Here is a 9883-nt window from a genome sequence, read left to right on the forward strand (position 1 = left end):
ATGGGTCCCAACTGTTCATCTGATTGGACTATCCCCTGATAAAGAAATAAAAATTTGACTTCACAGAGATGAAGCCTCCTTATACTAGGGATGAAAATCTGTTAGTGTGTGTTGACACCTTCTTAGAGAAGATGTCTACCTTAATATTAGTGCAGCCATGACAGGCTATAGACTAATAATACTAAGACTGGACCTCACCATCACAATAACTAGGAAAAGCCCCAAACTGTACCCTATGGGGAACCAATCAGAATTGAGGAAAACAAGAACTAAATGCTCTAAAACAGAAAGAATAGCTCATATAATCTCTATATAGGTCGTCCATTTCCTCGCAGCAACACCAGTACCAATCCCTGTTTGGCAAGACTTCTGTTACCTCATGCTTGCCCAGTCAGGAGTTCAACCCCAATCTGCATCTGGAATTGCCCCACACCCCCATCCTTTACTCCTTAAAAACCCTGCCATAACTGAGCTCAATGCTCTCCCTGATCCCACCTCTGTGTCAGAATGGATGGGAAGCCCAAGCTTAAGCTTGCAATAAAGGCTCTTTGCTTTTGCATATGAATTCCAACTCCCAGTGATTTCTGGGGGGCTCATGGTTGGGGCATAACACTTAGAATGGAAAGAAGTCTTTGCTACTCAGAGAGACACTGCTCTGACAGTGACCAAGACTATTTTACATAAGATCATTTCTAGGTTTGGACTGCCCCTGTCAATCAGATAAGTTAATGGACCTGCCTTCACTTTGTCTATAACTTACATGGTCAGTAAGGCCTTCAATGTAACCTGGCAATTGTGGCTACTGAGCTGAGGACAGAGTCCAAGGCAGAAATGGACTATAGAGTCGGCCCTCTCTAAATTAATTTTGAATACCAGTGAAAACTGGTCCAACCTTTTACACAAGGTCCTTCTTAGAGTAAAATGTAACACTTACAAGGCAGCATTCATCCCCTTTGAGATTGCATTTGGAAAGCCACCTGTCAGGGTCTCTGCAAACACCACAGCCAGCAGAGAGTTGGTCCACAAGAAGCAAGAAGGAAGCCCAGTTTAACCTGACTCTGTGGCCAGGCTTGGGTCAAACATTGAAAGTCTGACCACAGCTAGTTTATTTTAGGCATATTTAAGCACAGTACAATTGGGGAAAATGTTCCTGGTGATAATTAAGTCAGTCTCCTGTGCACAGCAAAGCTTAAGACATGACCACATCCAAACTCTTTTCAAGTACATGTGACATCTTCCATAAAGACAGTTCTACAGATTATCTGAGGACCCAGCAGGGTCTGTGGGAGGATAGTGCTTGGATTGACTGAGATAAAAGCCTCAAGATAAAGATCTGAAGAAGCTTCTGTGTCCTGGCCATGCAGATAGCACAGAGGTCACCAGGCTATTAACCACATCTGTTCCCAGCCTTCTGGACAGAAAATACAATATACATCATCTCTCCTTGAAGAGACCACCATCTGAAGAGACCACAGAGCTTATCTGTGAACACAAGGACCTACATGCCCCCTGCATCCCACCCTCCACCCCCTGATTTTTTTTTATTCAAGACAGGGTTTCTCTGTGTAGCTCTGGCTGTCTTGGAACTAGATCTGTAAACTAGATTGACCTCAAACTTAAAGATCTGCCTGCCTTTGCCTCCCCAGTGCTGGGATTAAATGTGTGTGCCACCAATGCTTGTTTTTTTATTATTATTCATTGTATTTTTATCTTATTTTATTTATTTATTTATTTATTTATTTATTTTTTGGTTATTTTCATGAAAGGGTTTCTCTGTGTTGTTTTGGTGCCTGGCCTGGATCTTACTCTGTAGACCAGGCTCGCCTTGAACTCATAGAGATTCACCTGACTCTGCCTCCTGAGTGCTGGGATTAAAGGCCTGCAACACCCTGCCCAGTTCCTTTTTTATTTTTTAAAGAAAAATTTGTGTCTGTAATAGAGGCCGGATCTGAATGCGTTTCCTGCATGGCTAGTCTAACTTATGCAGGCAAGTTTAAGAAAGTTACGAGAACAACTAACAGAGGACCAAGGAAAGGAAAAGCCATCTCAACCACGATAGCCACTCAAATGTCACTTGAAGATTTTTGTCTATTTGACCAAATCATTAATTAGACCTTTAGTGATGTGAGAAAAACCAGACCCATTAAAGCAACAGATGCAGGAAATTGTTGACAACCAAGTTTCTGCTTGAACAACAGATAATCTGTGGTAGCAATATTTAATAAAATTTTTGTTCTCAGTTCACCCATCTCTTGATTAATTACTGTTCTTGTAATATTAGGGGTCTTACTAATCATACAGGTCTCATCTTTGAGACCCCTTTTTGTATTCCAGGAATTATTCCTGGCAGTGGCAATAAAAAGCCTTTAAAAAAGGATTGGCATAGCAAAACAACGTCATACTCTCTACTATTACAGGTGTACCTTTTTCCTCCCTGACAAAGGGCATTTGGATTCTGCAAGGACAAGCTGAGACTTAGCATGTTATATAGTCAGTAAACATAGCAGCAGCATTTTTGTGTCAGTAGTATTGTGCTCTTTTTCCTCCAAGTTCAGGCTTGATAAGTTAACGTCTTGATGTCTCCCCAAATTATTGGCTTCCTCTTCCTCTTGGGACTTCTCCTTTTGATGGGTTTTTCGTCTCTCTTCAGACAGTTCATGTGTCCAGTGGTCTTTGGGATGCTGTCCTGGTTGGATGCATCACAGTGGGAGCCATCTGGGACTTCATTCATTTCTGGAAAGACACAATCACAACTTCACCCTGGTTTTAGAAGAACACCGGGTCCTTTCTATTGACTAGTTTCTAGATCTTTCCATTTAACGTATACTTTACATTGTGTCTCCTTTAGGGCAAAATGATTTGGGGCAGCAGGGGAAGAATTATCCTTTCAAGTGAAGAGATTAAAGTTAGCATGACTAAATATAGCACTGTGTGTGGATTTAGGTGGGTGTGTATGCTTCCTTTCTGTTAAATTTGTCATGTAATAAATCTTTGATGGTGCTGTTCCACAATATCCTGGCTACCCGTGTTTAGTTGTGATGGGAATCCTAGAAAGCAAGTGTTTATAGCACTTGAGAGGCAGAGGCTGGCAAATCTCTGAGATTCTTGCCAGCCTGGTCTACCTATGAAGGACATCCAGGATTACACAGACACACCCTGCCTTGAAGAAGAAGAAGAAAGAGAAGGAGAAGGAGCAGGAAGGAGGAGGAGGAGGAGGAGGAGGAGGAGGAGGAGAAGGAGGAGGACAAGGAGAAGGAGAAGAAGAAGGAAATGTATAGAGGTATTTGACAAAGTCAAGTCTTACATGTGACACAATGCTATTTATTGTTGAGTTTCAAACCCAGTACAAATGGCTGAGATGCCTATTGAACACATCAAAGTGGACCTGGCCTCCAGGTTCTCCCAGCATCCCTCATTCCCAACCTGTTACAGGGTTTGAACTGTATACCTCACCCCTACCCTGAACTCTCCAGCCCAGGAGCTGGGCTGCCCTACCCCAGAGGCTCTTCCCTCTTCCCTGTACAGTCAGACATTTTGGTTACCCTCCCCTTTTTGACCTTTGGTCTCCTGGCTGCTGCACTAGGCTCCCCTCCCTTCTCTCTCTCCTTCTCCCACCCCCTCCCACTTGGCCCATCTCAGTCTGGTCATGTCCATTCTGGACTCTCCCAGATGTCCCTGCTTCTACCTATGCTCTCTTTTTAATACTGTAAACTTCCTCTTCCACCATCCCTAGGAGCAGTCATGTCCTGTCCTTTTCTATTTATTTCTTTTTTCATTCAGGTATTTTCCTAGCCCCGCCCCCATGTCACACCTGGGCCTGTGCTCTGCAGGTGACTAGTTAGGGAGAGGCACTATGCATGCCTGCAGGTAACTCTGAGCACTGGTCTCTACACACTTAACAGCAAATAAGACCTTAGATACTGACAACCAAATGTCAAACTGATGTGAAACTGGGGATGCAAATGTGTAAACTATGTCTTTAACAGAGGATGAGCCTTCTCTGACTCCTCCCTTGCCAGAATCTGATCTGAGGATCTAGCTCCAGCCAGCTTTGCTGCCAACTTGCAGTACAGGGTAGAGAAGTTATAGTAATAGTAATTTGGGAGGAAGCCTGCTTGGGACAGAGTTGATAAACCAGCTTCTGACACACTCCCCCAGGGGAGCACAGAAGTATTTGGCGGAGTGGGAGTGGTAAGTGCTGAACTTGTATATTTTATGCTGATTCTGGGTGTGGTCTGCCAAGACAGGAGCTGAAAGGCAATGGTGGAATTCCATCTCAACCTTTTCTGATTCTGTGGCCCAGGGTCTCTAAGGGCACAGCTGCAGGTGAGTGAGGTGAAGGGGCCGCGGGGTGTGGGAGCCCACTACAACAGTGTCCTAGCCTCTCAGTTCACAGCCCTGTCTTCATGCCAGGGCGAGAGTTGGGCAGCACGGAAGGCAAGGAAGAAGCCCTCCAGGGAATGTGCAGTGCTACCAGAATGAGGACCAGAGCAGCACCGCCCCTGAGGGTCCCCCCAGAAGATGTAGGAAATGATCATGGAAAAGCCTGAATTCTCTGGGACTTTGCAAATCCCAGCACAGGGTTCTCTGTGATGCTATATTGAGGACTCCCTGATTCTCTCCACAGCTCCGGTCACACCTGTCAGTAGCCTGGTCTCAGGAGGAACCATGGCAAAGGCTGCAGAAGCTGGGCACGATCTTTTCCTTCTGCTGAGCTGCCTGGTATCCTCACAGCCCACCGGTGAGTTCCCGAGATATAACAGGGGATTGGGGAAGGGGAGCATTGGACTACTGAGTCAGGAAGGTAAGGGTCTCCTCACAGATAGCTCCTGGGATTCTCTTCACTATCACCAGGACTTAAGTCCACTCACCCTGGTCCTCACCATGTCCCTCCCAGATTCTCTTCATTGCACTGACAAAGTTAGGGGGAAAGTCACCGCGGGAGGGCCGGGAAGGGGCTGCCTGAATGAGGAGGGCAGGGGAGCAGAGTGGGTAGCTAGTGATGCCCTCAGCACCACTGGGATCAGCTGAAGCCTAAACCGAGTCACCAGTGGGGACCCCTCCAGGAGGAGGTCTCAGACAGCTCCCCTGGACCTAAGGCGTCTGTGCTCTGAAGACTGTCTTCCCATGATTCCTCACAAGCCTTCCACCATCCCGGGACCTCTTTGTCCTTGAACTTGCTTTCCTACATTCCCACGGTGTTCTCCAGAAGATCACATAGAGCTTTCCAGGCATAAGGTAGTCACACCACATAGCTTCCTACTTTCTTTCTTTTCTTTCTTTTCTCCCTATATAGTTCTGACTGTCCTAGAACTCATGATGTAAAGCAGGCTGGAAAAAAACTCATAGAGATCTGACTTCCTCTGCCTCTCAAGTGCTGGGATGAGAGCCCTGTGATACCATGCCCAGCTGAGAGCCCACATATTAAACCTCAGGCAAGTTCCAGAGATGAAGAAATGGGAATGGGTTTCAAATCCACACCGCCAGTGACATGCTTCCTTCAGCCAGGCCATACCTCCTAAACCTATCCAAACAGCCACTGGGGACCAAGTATTCAGACATCCTACTCTATAGCGGACAGGCTCATTCAAACCACCACACTAGACATTCCCAGGAGCATCTTGGGGTTCATCCCTGAGTGACAGGGCAATAATGAAGTGATACAAAAGAATGACTGTGCTTGATGCAGGGCTGGATGGTCCCCCTTGTTGGGACCTGATCTATTGTCTGTCTTTGTGGTGGTTCAGTTTTAATTGTTTTATAGATTTCCGTTTTGACTGAATATATGCATGTGTACCACATATGTTCCTGTTGCCTTTAGAGATCAAGAGGACATTTGGTCTCCTGGGGCTGAGAATCAAACCTGGATCCTCTACAAGAGGAACAAGTGTCCTTAACCACTGCACCACCTCTCTAGTCCCAATGGTTTAGTTTAGACATTGGGCACAGGAGCCTGGAGTTTTCAAGGGACAGCAGCTCTCAGCTTCTTGATCATCTGTTCTATCTTTAATTATTAAAATCCAGCCTCATCTGGGTTGGCTAACCTATCTCTATTCAGGATTTATATGTTCTGTTAGCCATGACCCCCTTAAGCAGTTAGGCTTCAAGTTGGTTCCCCCCTTACTCATCAATTGACCACTGCCCTTGATGTTACTGCCTCCTGACCACTCCACCTGATGGGATTTTCTGTACCTTACTGCTGGAATTCCAAGTTAGAAATAGTTACCTAACATCACACCAGCCTTGATTCATCATCATCTCTGAGCTCCCAGCAATGCTGGTGCCCTTCTCCCTGGTCATGCTCACTGTGCTTCTCTACATGGATGCCCCAGCATCCCACAGCAGCATGGACTCTGCACACTCCCCCCTGGAAATGTTTGTTGTTACATCCACTCTGCACATGAGCTTCTCTGAGGTTTTTGATCACCACTCTTCTACTACCAGATTTAACCAGCCTAGATGTTCTTTGTCCTGTGGTGTGGGCTATCCTCTGACCAGTTCCAGGAAATCATCCCTGGAACACTGTAGTGTGTCCAGAGGATCTGGCATGTATTTTGTTCTGGTTTCATTCTTTTGTTGTGAGAAAACACTCTACCAAAAGCAACTTAAGGCAGTAACATTGTCTTCCTCAGTGTTCTCCTGCTGTGAATTGATACCAGGACCATGGCAACTCGTATAAAAGAAAGCATTTAATTGGGGCTTGCTTACAGTTTCAGAGGTTGGTCTATTATCCTCATGGTGGGATCATGGTGGGACACAGGCAGATAAACTAGCTGAGAGTGCTACACCCATATCCAAAGGCAGCAAGAAGAGGGAGACTCTGGGTTTGTCATGGGCTTTTTAAAACCTCAATGCTCACGCCAATGACAGACTTCCTCCAATAAGGTCACACTTACTCACACAAGGCCACACTCCTGATCCCTCTAAGGTTGTGCCATTCCCTGATGACCAAGCATTCAGATCTATGAGTCTGTGGGGGCCATTCTTATTCAAACACCACAACCCTGGATTTGTGTAGTTTTCATCCCTGGGCATCTGTAGAGGCCTGTGCCCCTCTCCCTGGGCATCCTTCCCATGCTTGGCAAACAAGAGTCATCCATTCTTCTCCATAGAATGAAATGGACATATTTCATAGCACATCCCCTTTGACACATCTCTGAGCCTTTACATACCTTTTACTACCTGTCACGACCCCCTCGACCAGCAAGGAAGACACAACACCGAGCTCTTCTTTCAGCAATTTACTCAGGAACCTTGAACAATCATCTGACCCCAGGGAAAGCCCGCCCATGACCTAAATAGCCCCTGGGTGGCCAACCCCAGCCTGCCACGTGGGCACTGCGCATAGGTCCAGGTTCACAGAAGCAAGCCAGATCCTAGGACTAAGCCAAATATGGAGTTGTTTACTCCTGAGAGCACTCACCATCCGGAAGGTGGGGGCGGAAGCTGGCACCATCTTATGGGTGCGGCTGTGCGCAGAACTCTACAACTACCAGTTTTAGAATTTCTGGATTTTTTTCTTTCATGCAGTATAGACCAGCCTCGGCAAACTATTCCTGGAGCACATGGGCATTATCTCCAGAAAATTCTGGCTGTTTGCTGACTACTAAAAGTCCTGTGTGTCCATAGCATGGGGAGATAGCTGAGTGGTACAAGGTCTGCTTCACAACCACAAGGACTCAGGTTTGATCCCTAGAACTCCTGTAATAGAGCCAGGCATGGTGCTGTGTGCTTTTATTGTCAGTACTAAGAAGGAAGAGGCAGGGGAACCATGGGGTCAGTAGCAACTCTGTCTGGCCTACTTGGTGAGTCCCAAGCCTCTTAGAGTCCTTGTCTAATCTATAGTACTGTGGCACCCTTGTAGGAGGTTATAAAAATACTTTCCTTACTAAAATCTTGAGGTCTGTGTATAAATACTTCTGAGACATTTATAATCATCATCATTATTATTATTTATTGGTGCATATTTGGAAGTTATTATATCAGGGATGCTTTCTTTAAATCACCTTCATAATTCCCTTTTCCTGCTTTAGCAAAAGAGTTTCCTTTCATGAAACTTCTAAGTAGATTTTTCTTATGGATAACTGATGCTTCCTCTGTCTGATCCACCAAAGTACCAAGTTTGTGACTTCAGTTCACAACCACAAAGCCTGTGCTCCGCAGGGCTCATGTTCATGTCCAGCAAATCTTCCTGAATGAGAAAAGATCACAGCCATTCAAGGACAAATCCAAGCCTTAGGAGTGGCAGGAAGGAGAAAGTGGGGGGAGATGAAACTATGAGAGAGGAAGAGAACAGGTGGTAGAAGAGGCAGAGAGGAGAAGGGAAGAGGAAGCTGGTTGGAGGGGACAGGAAAGGAGGTCTCCAAACCTGCAGCAGTCCACCTCAGAGCAGAAGTTTGGGAGGGAGGTGGAGGGAAAGTAGGTTTTTTTAATACTTCTTTTTCATTCTTTAGTGTAACTACATTGCAAACTTGTTAAAAGTTCCTTTGAAATTATTATTCATTTTAGGTTTCAGCCTCACACCCACACAGGAGAGTGTATGTGTGGATCCTCACTAGGACTTCCTGCTGGTTTGTGCAGTCTGCTGAACAGAACAGCTCTAGGACATTGTGTCTTCTGTTGCTGTTAGCGAAAGTCTGGGAGAACAGGGGCCATAGTGTGCTGGAAACAACTGCCTGAGGAAGTGGAGAGGGATCAGGGCTTCAAGCAGGTCACAGACAAAGATTTCTTCTTGAGAATGAGTTAGGGATGTAATTTAACATGGGAGAATCTGAGATCTGATGCCCAATGTTGTTGTGTGAAGGACCCAGTGGGAACACGGGTGAGCACTGTGCTCACAGGTGACAGCTCCCCTTCCCAGGCCAAGTTGCAGCATTAATCCAGGAGGCCTTTCCTGAACTCCCAGGCTCCATGTTGAATTTACCCTGTGTTCTATGATGCCTCCTATTTCCTGTGTGTTCAGTAGATTTTCAGTCCCAGGAACAGATACTATCTGATAGATTTTATTCCTCAACACTTGATAAAAGTCACTAAAAGTACTTGTGAGGTAAATCCCCCTGGTTACACTGTGCATCTGAGACCTCCTACCAACATTAGACAGTCAAAGACGGCCCAGAAATAAGGATCCCGAAGCTGGTGCACATCGTGACTAGAGGTTTCTCATCCTGCTCTTTTGCCCTTCAGAGGGATTTTAGGTGTCATCTGGGTGTCTCAGAACCACGAGTCCTTGGACTTTCTGCTCCCTCTTTGGACTTCACCTGCATGTTTCTCTCACAGATACACACTCTGTTAGTTGCAACATCATCGTCAAGGTTCAAACCACACCTTGACAGCCCTGATGTGAAGGACATTGCTCAATGGATAGACAATTTTTCTTCAGTATGACAACAAAGCCACACCTTTGGGTGACCTCAGAAAGGCGGCACATGCCACTCAAGTGGAAGATTTTTCGCAAGAGCTGAAATACATGGGGCTAGAGCTCTGGATGAAGCTGGCTGACACCAAACAGGCAACAACTAAGATCAATGGTAAGTGTGGGATGGATTTCAGAGGCAGAGACGGGTGGCAAGAGAGAGGAAGGGCAGAGCACATTGGGGATGAGATGGTGAATGTACCCATGGGAAAGAGCTGAGCTTTGGCCTAACCTGGGAAGTATAGGATATGCAATGGATAACAAAGAGCAAGTCATGTGGAAATGATACTGGCTCATAAGCCAGAGGGAAAAGTCTTGATCTTTGAGGAGGTGATGGATCTATCAAAAGAGAAGAATGATGGCTTTGTATGTAGTTACAGGGCATCATGCTTTCTCAGCTTGAACAAGGACAAATCGTTGGTGCCTCCTGGCAATTTAACATCAGTGGAAAGTACTCCTTCACCTTGAAAA

Source organism: Onychomys torridus, chromosome 19, assembly GCF_903995425.1.
Source record: "Onychomys torridus chromosome 19, mOncTor1.1, whole genome shotgun sequence".
In the NCBI taxonomy this organism is placed as follows: Eukaryota; Metazoa; Chordata; class Mammalia; order Rodentia; family Cricetidae; genus Onychomys; species Onychomys torridus.